This window comes from Nylanderia fulva, unplaced genomic scaffold (assembly GCF_048542155.1).
Source record: "Nylanderia fulva isolate GAGA-0341 unplaced genomic scaffold, ASM4854215v1 Scaffold425, whole genome shotgun sequence".
NCBI lineage: Eukaryota > Metazoa > Arthropoda > Insecta > Hymenoptera > Formicidae > Nylanderia > Nylanderia fulva.
This window is the reverse complement of record NW_028190505.1, coordinates 7,174-23,281: the sequence shown is the minus strand read 5'-3', so window position 1 is coordinate 23,281 and position 16,108 is coordinate 7,174.

The window sequence follows — 16,108 nt, the reverse complement described above, 5'->3', positions numbered from 1 at the left end:
GATTATCGGACGAACAAATAAAATCAATCATGGCTTTGAATTTTATGCACATGAATCTAGAAGTACTTACAGGATCGTATGCGATTAGTTCGTTGATGCCTAACTTCTCTTTATCGGGATTCATATCTCGTAAATATTCACCCAAATCGGACCATTTCCATTCACTAGGACTCAAAGTCAAAAACCACGTCGCTGGACCGTAATGCAAAGTCATGCATTTTACATTATTGGACGGTTGTCGCCAAAATTGATCCGTATTTCTCAATTTTGCGAAAATACTCATTAAATTCGATTCTAATTGGTAACCTTTCAATTCGTTCAAGTATCTACCAGCAGTGTATCTCTCTCGTGGGTTAGTAACCATCATCGTATAATAGATACCACTTTTCAACTGTCGGTAGTTAGCATCATTGAGAAGGAAGAACAGATACTGCAGATTCAACCTGAATCTACTATGTTTCGACATCAATCGTGTTCTAATAAATAAATATTCCGGCAATGCAAAGTTTCTATCTTCTCGTTGTCCATTGACACCATCAGGATATAAATCAGGGAAACACATGACATCCAGATATTTATAACGATTATCCATTGGAAAATCTTCAATTTTCACCATTTGATAAAGCTTCAATGCAGATTCGTTATCGATTCTTTTCGCGTGTATTGGGTATATTGTATACTGATCGTTAATATCCGAATGTTCAGTGATTTGTGTGAGAAAAGCCGTACGTTTTAAAACGGTTTGATCATTATTATTTTTGTTTTGCTGTACATTGTACAAATTCAATGCTGGTAATTCCTCAACCACCTCATTTATTTCGTCATTGTCGCTTTCCTCATCGACAATCCTATATTCTGTTTCCTGCAACTTATCCTTTAATAGATCATCAGATGACGCTGGAAGACGAATTTTTGAGTAATGAGGATTATTTTCTTTCAACCATTGTAAAGCCTTATACATTTTATTAATATCTACCAAATTTTCCCAAACCACTTTAGATTTCTTGGGTATACCTCGAACGAGAATGTGCAACTCGTGATTCAAATTTATAGGATCTTCCGGAGGACATACCTTATCCAATGTTTCTTGTAAAGGCAGAGGCAAATGAAATGTTCTACCTTTTCCTAAACAGAGTTCGATTATATAAGTTTCTTGATTTAAAATGTGCTATATTTAAATCATTTAATTATTTTTTTCGTTCAAGTACAATTAACAGCAAAAACTGCATATACGTAGGTATGTATTTGACTCTACTGCCATTACTTGAAACAAATACATTATTCGATATTAACAAATTGGAACTCTGGAATTACGAGTAATTATTTTTCATTGTACAGACTAGGTTTAAATTTTTGAGGACCTTCTTTTGAACATGGCTTGACCTTTTCATTTTTATGATTTTTTGAAGATAGGGTGAGAGAGGACGAATGAGGGTAAGAGAAGACGAGATAGGCGAAAGAGGGTAAAAGAGAACGAAAGAGAGTGAGAAAGGACGTACGAGGGTGAAAGAGGTGAGAGAGGGTGAGAGAGGACGAAAGAGGGTGAAAGAGGACGAAAGAGGTCGAAAGAGGGTGAGAGAGAACGAAAGAGGGTGAAAGAGGACGAAAGAGGGTGAGAGAGGACGAAAGAGTGTGAAAGAGGTCGAAAGAGGATGAAGAAGGGCAAAAGAGGGTGAGAAAGAATGAAAAAGAGGGTGAGAGCGGACGAAAAGAGAGTTGAAAGAAGGTGAAAGAGGACGAAAGAGGGTAAAAGAGGTGAGAAAGAAATGAAAAAGAGGGTGAGAGAGGACGAAAGAGAGTGAAAGATGGACGAAAGAGGGTGAAAGAGGTACGAAAGAGGATGAAAGAGAGGCAAAAGAGGGTGAGAAAGAATGAAATGAGTGAGAGGGACGATGAAGGGTAAGAAAAGACCGATATAGGCGAAAGAGGGTTAAAGAGAACGAAATAGGGTGATAAAGAAGTACAAGGGTGAAAGAGGTGAGAGAGGGTGAGAGAGGACGAAAGAGGGTGAAAGAGGACAAAAGAGGTCGAAAGAGGGTGAGAGAGACCGACAAGAGGTGAAAGAAGGCGAAAGAGGTTGAGAAAGGACGAAAGAGTGTAAATAGGTCGCAAGCAAGATGAAGAGGGCGAAGAGGGTGAGACAGATGAAATAGGGTGAGAAGGAAGACAAGAGATTGTAAAAAATTTTAAAAAGACAAATATGTGAAATATGGTTGAGAAAGAATGAAAGATGGTTGAAAGTGACTAAATAGTTAAAGAATACTAAAGATTGAAAGAGTACAAATGAGGTTTAATTAAATAGGTTGTGAAATAATACGTAACAACTTTGTTAAGAGTTGAGATATAATGTAAGTGTTTTGATGTAGAGTGTACAAAAGAGATAGATAGAATAAAGATCGTTGAAAGAGGACGAAAGTAGAGTGAAAGATGACGAAAGAGGTGAAAGTAGGACGAAATATTTATTTATTAGAACACGATTGATGTCGAAACATATAGATTCAGGTTGAATTTGCAGTATCTGTTCTTCCTTCTCAATGATGCTAACTACCGACAGTTGAAAAGTGGTATCTATTATACGATGATGGTTTACTAACCCACGAGAGAGATACACTGCTGGTAGATACTTGAACAAATTGAAAGGTTACCAATTAGAATCGAATTTAATGAGTATTTTCGCAAAATTGAGAAAATACGGATCAATTTTGGCGACAACCGTCCAATAATGTAAAATGCATGATTCTGCATTACGGTCCAGCGACGTGGTTTTTGACTTTGAGTCCTAGTGAATGGAAATGGTCCGATTTGGGTGAATATTTACGAGATATGAATCCCGATAAAGAGAAGTTAGGCATCAGCGAACTAATCGCATACAATCCTGTAAGTACTTCTAGATTCCATGTGCATAAATTCAAAGCCATGATTGATTTATTTGTTCGTCCGATAATTCAATAGGAAAAGGTTATTTATTACTTCTGGCGACTGGAATATCAACGTAGAAGTATCCAGCACATGCATGTATGATTTGGATGAAAGATGCTCCAGTATTAGGAAAATCGCCGGATGAAGAAGTTGCTACGTTTATTCAAAAATACGTAACGTGTGAAATTCCAGATGAAAATGTTTCGCCAACGTTGTACGATACGGTAATAAGTGATCAGAATCATAAACATAACTCGTATTGCATGCGTACGAAAAAACGGAAACTAATATATACAGAAAGTGTCGGTTCGATTTTTCCTCGGCCAGTTACTGAGAATTTCGTTTTAAGAGACGTTATCACTTCGATAGTCGGTAGAAAAAATTTACGCAGTAAGAGCAGATTGTACGATCTTCCTCGCAAGGAGTCGGAAAGGTTTATAAATGATTATAATCCAGTCTATCAAATTAGCCTGGGAAGGGAAATATGGACATACAATTTATTAGAGAAAATTCAGAGTTTTTTAAACTCATATTTAACAAAATACACGACAAAGTCGGAAAAATGCAATACAGACTTTGAAGTGATAGATTCGAATAAGTCCTTGGCATCGAAACTGTGGAATTTTGCAATGCGTTCATTAAATAACAGAGAATGCGGTGCTTTAGAAGCTGCGGATACACTATTAGGGAATCCCTTGTACGGTACGGATAATGATACCATGGTCAAATGGATCGATGTTAATGAGGTGAGAAATAGAAAAGTTAAAACATTTAATGAAATTTAAGCTCTCGATGAAATTCTACGAATATTTACTGTTCGTCACTCATCGATGATTACTATCCAAATAGACCTCAGGAATTAGAATCATTGAATTTGTACGATTTTGCCAGATTCTGGGAAAATTACGAAACAGATGTCAAATAATGACGAAGTCAAGTGTTACAAACTGGCATCGGGTTTATTTTTAAAAAAACGAAAAAAGGGTTATTTAATTAACCATTATCGATTAATATAAAAACTGAGCCCGAAAAATACTTTTACTCGCTGCTTCTTCTGTTCAAACCATGGAGAGATTTGAGTGAACTTCAAAGGTACATTCGAGACTTACAACGGATGCCTTTAAGAATTCAGAGTCTGTTTTAACGAAGGCAATGAAATATCACGAAAGGCTCGAAGAAATACAGAAAGCTTTGATAACGTTGCTGAATTAATCGAGAAGCGCGAAAATGATCTGAAAACAGCAGACAGAGACAAATCCGATGACGATGAACTGGATTGTAATCTGATAGAAGCTGACGACGCGAATGAAAGATCTGGAAGATTTTGGTAAGATTGATTTATCGCAAATGATGTTCGCAATTGAACAAAGACCAGAAAGAGTCTTTGATGGAGGATGCCAAGTTTTACAAGATAAGAATCAGATTCTGCGACTGTACGTAAGTGGCGAGGGTGGTACAGGGAAAAGTTTTCTAATTGAAATGATTAAACATTAGATCAGAATAAATTTGGAAAAAACGACTGCCATATCTGCTCCCACGGGTATTGCAGCATTCAATATCGATAGCTGACAATCCATAGAATGTTTTCAACTACCGGTTAGTCATGAATCTACACCAAAATATACGCAATTATCAGACATGGTCTTGAAAACTTTGAGAGACAAATTAAAGAATGTCGAATTATTATAATCGAAGGAATTACATGTAACAATGCAATGATGGATTTAGGAACGACTGTATTCAGTGATGGTCAAGCCTATGTAGGTTTGTCACGAGTAAGTAAATTGGAAGGCCTACATTTGATAATTTCAATCCAGCATCAGTTAAAGCAAACTCGAGAGCCAGTGTAGAATATAATCGACTGAGATCTATATTCAAATCTGAACTGCCACAAATCAATCCGTCCGAGAAAAAGGTTGTGAAAATGTACGATCGTCGATGGGATATCCCTAATATCATTGATTATATGCAGAATTATGATTGTAAGGAACCAGAAAGTATAGTTACGTGGAAAATATATGGCCTTTGCAATAACGATGCTGTTTCGTGTTACGCTAATGTAATATTACAATGTGCGTTTCATTGCGTACGTATTAGGCAACAAATACTGAAAAATAAAGCATCGAATGCATTGATTGATGCTATCTGCGCGTATGGTGAATCGTAAATATTGCAACATTGAAGCGGTTAGAAGATCTGTCGGAAAACGCTTCGAAGAACGAACACAACAAGATGTTTCGGAATTTTTACGGCTCTAATGTCGACGTATTCCGACATCAATGATGTATTAAAACTCGAATTAAAGCACGTAACATGTTGCTCGAATGTCAAATGTAATTACAATGTAACTAAGCTGGAAAGCAGTAGTAGTTTGTTAATATTACCTATACATTCGACATTAAAAAGGAAAAAGGATGTCACTCTACAAAGTTTGATTAATGTAGAATTTTCTAAATGGGAAACGATAAACGGCAATTGTAACGAATGTAAGGGCACCGTGTTGAAAAAGAAAACCGTAATCGAATCAACTTTATCCGTCGTAGTAATACAGCTCAATTTTATATACTTTTGTAAACGGTGCTTCTAAAAAATTATCAACAATCGGATTACCCGCCGTGCCGACGAGTAATATCACGATTAATAAAAAAAAGTACAAGCTAATAAGCGCTATATTTCACGAAGGTGAAGAAATGAATCGTGGTCACTACACGTGTATGTTGAGAGCTGACACAAAAATCGGAATGGTATTACTCTAATGATTAGGAAATGTTCAAGAAAAAATGGCCCAAAGGAGCACAAGGGGGCATACATATTGTTCTTAGAACTGATTAAATAATGGCGCTGTATAAAGGCTGCCGTAAACGCTACATTAAAAACATCAACTGTTCTAGCGCTGTATAAAAGTTGCCGTAAGCGCCAAAATAAAATATCGGCTGCTCTGGCGCTTTATAAAAGCTGCTGTAAGCGCTGCATTAAAACGAGTGCAATAGTTTCTAATTTGACCTAGGCTTCATGACATTTCAAAAAGTATCATCAAGAAAAAAATTATCAGACAGAAATATGTATGTCGTGTTAAAATCGGATAGACGAAGAAAAAATATATGGTTGCGTTCTCACGAGAATGGCGATGGAGGGGGCCCATTCTTTATTTCAATATTCATACAAGAATATAAATTCATTCTGTTGCAATTGAAATAAATGTGCAATGTATCGTTATAAAAGTTATTACAATTATACAAACATTTACATATATGATTAAATAAAATATATATGTATACTATAATATAATTATATATGTTCGCATATTTATTGTTTATATATTGTTCGCAATAACATCGCGTTTGGCTCTTAGTCGAGATGAATATGGAGTTTTTAAAACAATTGGAGAGCTGACTTACAAATATTCTTATTAATATTTGTTGTGTTTGGACCAGGTAGGGACGCCTTGGTGGGGGGGTGGGGGGTTATAAACATTGAGAAAAATATTGATTTGTAAGTGTCTGAATAGCTCAGTTGGAAGAGCAGTCGCCCGGCAAGCGGAAGGTCTGGGGTTCGATTCCCGATTCAGCCGACTTTCGGACCAATATTTTTCTCGTCTTTTTCTTACAGGGATGTTTTAGAGAAGGAACAAGGGAATTTCTGAGATCCCAACCATAGGATTCAAATTCCTCAGTTTCCAAAAAAATTTTTTTATCTTAATTTGTCGCAATAACATCGCGTTTGGCTCTTAGTCGAGATGAATATGGAGTTTTTAAAACAATTGGAGAGCTGACTTACAAATATTCTTATTTATAATTATATATTTTATATATGTACATATATACCATATATTTCAATTATTTTGAACTGTATTGCATAAATTGTTACTTATACAAAGTTATGTATAAGAATCGAAAATACATATATTTGTGATACTTGAATTACTAGAAAGCTGCTCTATATATCTGTACTTTAAAAAGTAAGTGATATCCTAAAAAAAATCATAAAAATGAAAAAGGTCAGGCCATGTTCAAAAGAAGGTACTCAAAAACTTTAAACGATCTAATAATAAATTATCACGAAAAGTAACTGATATGTTATTCAAGGTGCCAGTTCAAAGTGAACATACGTAAAGTGTATATTATCTAAATTTAGTAATAATATATTACCATGAAAAGTAACTGTGATATTTTATTCAAGGTGTGCAAGTTCACATTGAATATACATACATATAAGTAAAACTGATTACAATTTGATTCTAGAAAATAAGTGCGATATGTTATTCTTAGTGCACAAAATATAATAGTCGTTTATAGAGATTTGATTTGAAATTCATACTAGCCCGTACAATGAAAAATAATTGCTCGTAATTCCAGAGTACCAATTTGTTAATGACTCTGAAAAATAACATGGCGGCCTGCTCTCAAAAACTTTCGATGGGTAGAATAAATAATTGAAATAAGAGTTGTGAAATTGTATAAAATTAAAAACCTCCAATCTTTCTTTAGTAAAATTTCGAATTTTCGTATCAACTTCCGATTTGTGTATTACCGTATTTTCAGGGAGTAAGTTATTGATCAGAAAACTTTGCCTTGTTGCTCGAAAACGGGGTGTATATTAAGTAAAATTTATAAATGTACAGTTCTCAGGTCAACTACAATAAAGCTATACGCTTAAAAAGTTTACTGATTATTTGTCGTAATATACAATAAAAAATTACATATTAATTATTCAAGATACAAGTGAGAAATAAATATCATTAAAATATACAAAAAAAATTTATCAATTTGACTCTGAAAAGTAAGTGACATGGTTCTCAAAGTGCAAGGTTTCATTTGACTTACAATTTTCTTCAGAAACACAGAAGAAAAAGGTATTTGTATATAGTTTTGTATATTCACTTCGTTGTGTGTGTAGAGCTTTTAAAAATACGTTGAATCCTTATTCTAATCTAATCTTCTTCTAATGTAATACTTTTCGTATTTCAAATGTTGTAGTAATTATTCTGTAAGAGCTTCGACATTATTTCTAAATGGACATCGAGAAACATCATAGTTTTTTGAGAGCAGGCCGCCATGTTATTTTTCTGAGTCATTAACAAATTGGTACTCTAGAATTACGAGCAATTATTTTTCATTGTACGGGCTAGTATGAATTTCAAATCAAATCTCTATAAACGACTATTATATTTTGTGCACTAAGAATAACATATCGCACTTATTTTCTAGAATCAAATTGTAATCAGTTTTACTTATATGTATGTATATTCAATGTGAACTTGCACCTTGAATAAAATATCACAGTTACTTTTCATGGTAATATATTATTACTAAATTTAGATAATATTCACTTTACGTATGTTCACTTTGAACTGGCACCTTGAATAACATATCAGTTACTTTTCGTGATAATTTATTATTAGATCGTTTAAATTTTGAGTACCTTCTTTTGAACATGGCCTGACCTTTTCATTTTTATGATTTTTTTAGGATATATATATATATATATTTTATATATATATATATATATATATATAATATCAATTGCTTATTTCCCCCTGAGGGATTAAAGTGGCGGCTTTTAAAGGGAGCGTACCACAAGACCTTACAATTCCTCCTGCTCCTCTCCTTCTCACTATGTTAAATTAATCATTTAAGACAATATATACATGTGACATAATTGTCCGTCTCTCTTCTCTCTCTCCTCCTACGTTCTTCCCGTCTTTCCTTCCGTCTTTTCCTCCTTTTTGTCTTCCGTCTGTCTGCTTTTGCCCGCTCTCTTCTTCTGTCCTCCCTCTTTCCCTTTCTCTCCTTCTCATTCCGTTTCCTTCCATGTTTCTCTGTCCCTCCTTGTTCCGGATTCCTCTTCTCCGTTTCTGCTCCTCTCTTTTTACCTTTAACAGAAAATACACAGCTTCTTCCTCTCTTCTCCCCTTCCCCCCTTACCTTTCCCATAGTACAAGTTGTGCTCTTCTCTTCCTCACCTGGCCATTTTGCGACCGTACAATGTATCTGGGTCCTTTCTCCCCTGTTCCTTTCCCCTGCTCCTCCTTCCTTTTCCTATTATTCCTTTTTCTCTCTGACCCCCATTTGCCTTAGGCCTCTCTTTCGTATCCTTTTCCTATTCCCTTTTCCTCTCTAGCCTTTGCTCTCTTCATTCCAAACCCATTTCTCCCCATTTATCCACATCCTTTTCTCATATATCATCACGTCCCTCCCTCTGGCTCTCTTTCTCCTCGCTTTATCCATCACCCACCTAATCCTCCTTTCCTCTTTCGTTAAGTTTTCATCTACTCCTACCTCCCATTTCCTCCATATCATCCTTCCACTCTCCAACACTTCCCTTTTATCCTCTTTCTTTTCCATCTCCACCATCACAATTATCTTCCCATTGTCCCCTTCACCTCCCATGACCCTACTATCCCTACCTTCCTATCTAATACTACCTCCGTCATCCTCTCTATCAGCAGCCTCCTTTCCTCCTGATCCTCTCCCTCCAGCCTCTCCATACCACATTTCTCCTCCTCCTCCATCTTCTCTCCATCTCCTCCGCTTTCCTTTCTATTCTCTCTCTTTCTCTCTTTCCTCTCTCCTCTTACTCCTTTTCCTTTCCTTTTCTTTCATCTTTCTCCACATTTCCTCTCCTCTCCTCCATTTTTCCTCCTCCTCGCTTTCCCTGTCCTCCTCTTCTTCCTTTCCTCCTCCTCCTTGCCCTCCTCCTCGCCTTCTCTTCTCTCTTCTCTCCTCTCGCTTTCCCTTCTTCCTCCTTCTTCCCTCTTGTCTCCTTTCCTTCTCCTTCTCTACCTTTCTCCCCGTCCTCCCTTCTTCATTTTTCTTCCTTACCCCCTTGCTTTGATCATTCCTTCTTCCCTGCTACTTAACTTCTTCCCTCTTCACTAATTCCCACCATTCTTCTCCGCTCTCCTCTGTTTTTTACCCTGTTCTCTCCTTCTCTCTCCTCTCACCTGTAGTCCCCCTTTTTCCTTCTTCTCCTTGTCCTCCTCCGTCTCCCCCTTTGCTTCCTCTTCTCTCTTCTCCTCTGTCTCCTCTCTTTCGATCCCCCTGCCTCCTTCCTTGTCACTCTCCTTATCCTCTTTCCCTTTCACCCATCTCAGTAACTCCTCCATCATCTCTTCCATCCTGTCCATTCTGCACTTCATCTCCTTCCATTCCTTCTTGCACTCGCATGCACCGTCCCCCCTTCCTCTCTCATTTTCACTTCCTCCTTTGCCCTTCCTCATCGCCTCTTCTTCTTATCCTTTCCCCGTCCCCTCGTCCCTTCTCTCTCTTCTCTTCGCCTACCCCTTTCTCTCCTTCCTGTCCTCTCTCGTCCTCTTCCTTTTTCTCCTGTTCTCTTCCTCCTCTTCTTTCTTCTCCACCTTTTCGTCTACACCTGCCTCACTTCCTCCTTCGTCTCTTCTTCACCTTCTCGCCTCTTCCTCTACTTAACCTTTCTACCTGCTCCTTGCTTTCCTTAACCTCGTAACCCTCGTTAATCCTTATCACCATGTGCTCACTTACGCGCCTTGTGTGATATTGCGCGCGCAGCTTCCTCTTCCCACGTGGTCTTCCTGCATCCTCCTGCACTCTCTCCGTCTCCTGCTCTTACTCGTCACTGCCCTCTGCTTTCTCCCTATGTCCCTATATCCCCAGGCGCTTATCTCCATGCGTCTCTATGTGATAATGCGCGCGTTTGTTTTCTTTTCCTCTTCCTCACCCTTCTTCTCTCCTCCGCTCCCCTCTGCCTCCCCCTCCCTCCTGTCCCAGCTCTCTAGTTTCTTCCTATGTCCCTATGTCACCACTCGCTTACTACTCCTGCTTGCCTTGCGCGGTGATGCGCGCGCCCCCTTCCTTCTCTCACAGCATCTTTTCCTGTCCTCCTCCCCGGCGTCCTTTCCTTCATCTACTCTCACCTGTCCTACTTTCCGGTTCCTTCCTTACCATCCTTTTCCTTTCTTATCGACAGGATAATAATCCCTGCCACGTGTACAACTATTCCACATCCCAATTTCATCAGATCTCTCTTTCTCCTTTTCTCTACCGTGCTCCTCCAATTCTCCTTCTGTTCCTTTTCCATCCTTTCCTTCCTTTTTCCTCCCCATTCCTTCCTTATCTCCGTCTCTACCCATCTCCTGCTCCCGTGTGAGTTAGTCTCCTCGTGTCCACCCATCCTCTGCTTGCCTCCTTTTCCTCGCATTTTTCATCACTTATTCCTTACTCTCCTCCCTTTTCTTTCTTCTCTCCTCTTCCCCATCCTCAGCTCTTCATTTTTCCTCACTTCACTTCACCACAATTTTTCTCCTCCTTGTCCTCTCCTTCCTATTATTGATAAATTTCCGGAACACTCTCACAACACACCTTTTCCACTTGCCGCCATCCTGCCTCTCCTCTCTTTCTATAGTATATATATATATATTAAAAAATAAATTCACTAAAATATATATATTTATTTATTTTCTCTTTAAATTTAATAACATGAATAATTATGTAATTAATTTAAACTAGAATGTGTATATCATTGTAAAGTTATTATATATTTTTATAAAATATTTAGATAAATACGTATATATAATAAAATAAATTATTTACTTCTAAATAATTTATTAATTATTTAATTCAAACATATTTAAACATATATTCAAAAAAGGTGATATAAGGCACAAAAAATTAAATGTAAAAATTAAAAAATTTAAAGTTAAATAAAAATTTTAAATTTAAATTAAAAATAAAACAGATAATAATTCTTAAGGTTCGCCAGTAATAATTAATAAAAATCTTTCCTTAATGATAAAAGTCGACCAAACTGGCAATTATTTATTATAAATAATTAGTTAAAATACAACGTTTTGACTGTCATTGCAGCCCTTTTCAAGTAAATCTATAAAAAGTTACATAAAAATAATTATAATTTGATATATTTCATCGCAACAATTAATTATAAATTCATAAACAAAAAATGTTACATACCAAAAGTAAATGCAAAATAAATTGTTATAGCCCGAAAGGCTATAATTATAAGTTTAACGGATATAAAATCCGCGTGGAGACCGCTGATACAGCATCGGGCCGGAAACCGCAAAGACGCAAGCTAAGAGCTTCATCTTTCGAACAGCTCTTAGCTCAAAATCTAGCCGCGTAAGCAAAAGCTATGCACCAATCGGATGCCTGTCGCCAGGCACCTCTTCCAAACGAAATAACGAAAAACCGAGTTTACGTAAGAACTCGGGAGTGAACAAAGAGCGAGTTCAATTAGATCAATCAACCGAGTCACATCCAGGATAACTCCCGACTCGCAAATCAGACGAGTCGTTAACTAACGTTCGGATAAATCTAGAGTCGCGTCAAACGAGCGAAAAAGAGAAACGAAGTTTCCAGGGGTTTAGAAATAACTACACGCCGAGTCTTGTTAAGTTTGTATACCAATATATTGAATAAAGAAAAGGAATTCTACATCTAATAAGACTATAATCTACGGAAAAACCCCGACGATTCGGAAGTCCACTTCCCAATCCGGCAACATCCCTTCTGTGTCTTATCCGAGGCACAACATTTTGGTGGCAGCGGTGGGATTGCCGGAGATCGCCGAGGTTTCCTCACAAGGCGAAGACCTGTAAAAACATAAAATTTTATAAATGTGTTAGACGGGCACGTCAGTAACATTGACGGGAACAAACAGAAGCCACGACAAGAAAGAGAGAAAGAGAGAGCGGACAACATAAGCAGTGCAACGAGTGATAAGCAGCAGAGAATCGAAAAGATCGCCGGCGTCTAAGGACAACGCCGACCTACGACAACCTCACGGGCAGTGCATCATCACGAGCAATGACCCGCCGTATCTATCACCAACACGGAGCAGCCCACGAGAGATCGAGTTGCAGCAGCAGCAGCCGACTCGTATAGAGCGTAACGATGCGAGCCGTAATACTGTAAGTCCGAATTTTATTATAAAAATAAAATATCGACGGCAATCGGCAGCCTATGCGGATTGACATGCACAAAATTAATAATTAAAATGAGCATCTCAATCAAACTCATTTATTAAGTTCTAAACGTTTCGACCCACTTCGGGTCTCTTCAGTAGCTGCAAAATACAAAGAAACACAACAATAGAAGATAATCGGTACAATCAGAAAATTATAAAACTCGTATACATACATCCGCATAATTAAATATAATTCTCCTCCCTATTCAAACCGTCCGGCCGTCGGAGTGTCTCCTAACGGTGACCATCGTCAGGAAGGAAGCAGAGCCGTGACTCCCTTACCAACACTAATCAACATGGTATAAATTAAACGTAGAACAATTCACAGAATTAAAAATTAAAACCGGGAAAGACACTCACCCCGACAGTAAAAACAGAGAGAAGCCGATGCTACACGTGACACATCACTCTAACGACTGTGCGGTATTCTACCTCGACACAGTGCGATACATATATACGCAAAAACAAATATAAAAATTAAAATATGAAAATAAAAATAAAAATAAAAACAACTAAACGTAATCGGCACTCATGTCAAAAGTCTAACAAAAAAAACCCGGCTATGTAAAATCACAAAGCTAGATTTGGTAAATTTTTCTATTAACAAATCAAGATTCTCATTTAATTTATCAGTGTCGCTATGTAAATTTAAACTATTCTTCTGACGTTTTATGTGGATCATTTCGGATATCAAACCGTTTACCTAAAAAAAGGCTCCTCTGTCTAAGACTTTTACATCTCCCAATTAAATTCATGGTTCAATAATCTATGTTCCGATATGACTGATAATTTGGTGACGCGTTTCTTTTATGTTGTTGCGATGTTCTTTCATCCTAGTTTCAACAATCTACCTGTCTGCCCTACGTACGACGCATCACAATCCATACAATCAATTTTATAAACTACATTATTATGGAGTTTCCCTTGGTAACTTATCCTTGGTGTACTTTATGAATTTACGGAGACTGTTAATGGCTTGTATATGATGGAGTGACTATCCAAATCACGTGTAATGTCCTCGATTCTCTTCGATACATTATTAATATACGGAATATATAAAGTACGAACTTTTTCTGCGGTTGGAATCTTGTCATTGCATATATTTTGCTCTATTGTTATGCAACTTATTATTATAGCGAAGAACAACTTTTTTAACCGCGCTTGCAAAGTATGAAATATCAAATTGAGAGGATAATTATTAGACAAAGAACTCCAATCATAGACTCAAAGTTACCTTTATGGAATTTTCGGATGAGATAGCCAAAAGACTCTATCTATGAGGCTGATAATGGTGCCCTTGTTATGACAGAGAGGATGCTGCGATTCAAATTTAAATATCTACCTGAATACGTCGGCTTATGAAACAAATCGACACTCAATGCTCCCATTATTTATAATAATGGGGACATCTAAAAAATTCAATCGGTTGTCAACCCCCTCCTCCATGGTGAACTGCAATCTAGGATGGAAAGAATTGAAAGTGTTTAAAACTATTTTAAGCATGGAGGGTGGGGCCGCCAACGCGATATCGTCAACATATCTAAAATAAAATGGAAATAACAATGGAATCGCAGCAATCGCTCTATCTCTCCATAATCTTGCAACGTGATATCCGCAATGATCGGTGAGAGGGGGGAACCCATAGGTGTGCCAAAAGTCTGTTGATAACATACATTATTAAACATAAAATAAGTCGAGTTTCATAATAAACGAATTGCCAATAAAATTCATCTCGTGGAATAATACACTTTTTTTCAATATACCCCATCTGTTAATTAAACTATCAATAGCCATATCCAATGGTACGTTGGTGAACAATGATGCAACATCTAGTGAAACTAGCTTCACATCACTATCCACACATAAACCATTTATAATTTGTTCACTATTGAAAACTATCAGAAATAGCCGAATCAGGTTCGGAATTTGCCTTATATATTAACTTATGTAAAAATTTTGCCAAGTAATAAAGAGGTGTATTCCTAGATGACACGATGACACGTAAAGGGGCCAATTCGGTTTATATGGCACCTTCGGCAGACCATACGCTCTCGGTTAAAACCCCGTCCGTGCAGTTCAGGGATTATATGTTGTTGAAGAAATGTAATTCTTCGTTTTCCATCTCATTAAATTCCGTGTAATTGATTGAATTAAGTTCCTATTCCTAGTCGGATCTTTTTTAACAACAGTATAAGTTTGTAAGTCTAGCTTTGTGATTTTACATAGCCGGGTTTTTTTGTTAGACTTTTGACATGAGTGCCGATTAGTTTAGTTGTTTTTATTTTTATTTTTATTTTCATATTTTATTTTTATATTTGTTTTTGCGTATATATGTATCGACTGTGTCGAGGTAGAATACCGCACAGTCGTTAGAGTGATGTGTCACGTGTAGCATCGTCTTCTCTCTGTTTTTACTGTCGGGGTGAGTGTTCTTCCCGGTTTTTAATTTTTAATTCTTGTGAATTGTTCTACGTTTAATTTATACCATGTTGATTAGTGTTGGTAAGGGAGTCACGGCTCTGCTTCCTTCCTGACGATGGTCACCGTTAGGGAGACGCTCCGACGGCCGGACGGTTTGAATAGGGAGGAGAATTATATTTAATTTATTTGCGGATTGTATGTATACGAGTTTTATAATTTTCTGATTGTACCGATTATCTTCTATTTTTGTTTCTTTGTATTTTTGCAGCTACTGAAGAAGACCCGAAGTGGGTCGAAACGTTTAGAACTAATAAATGAGTTGTTTGAGATCTCATTTTAATTTATTAAATTTTGTGCATGTCATCCGCATAGGCTCCGATTGACCGTCGATATTTTATTTCTTATTGTAACACAATCATCTCGAAGCCTGAGATATTAACCAGCTTTTTTTTTATATCGAACTTTATTAATTGCCATAGGATGTCGGAAGGACTCGAAACCCCTCAGCAACCGATAGCGAATAAATCGTGGCTGTTTAGCGACTCAGCCGAGCAGGCAATAAAGGCATTGCCACTGACTTTAGAAATTCTCGAAACGGTTGCAAATAAAATTAGAAGCACTTTACTCGAACGAAAGCGACTCAGAATCATTTACTCACGGGAAAACCGAACGCGAATTTCCGTTTGATATTTTCGACAAAAGCTTATTTAAAGGAGAAATTGACGCCGACATAAAATTAAGAAACAAAAATAAAGTACGCGTAAATCGAATTCCTAGTAACGTGTCGCAACGCGGAGAATTCTCGCTT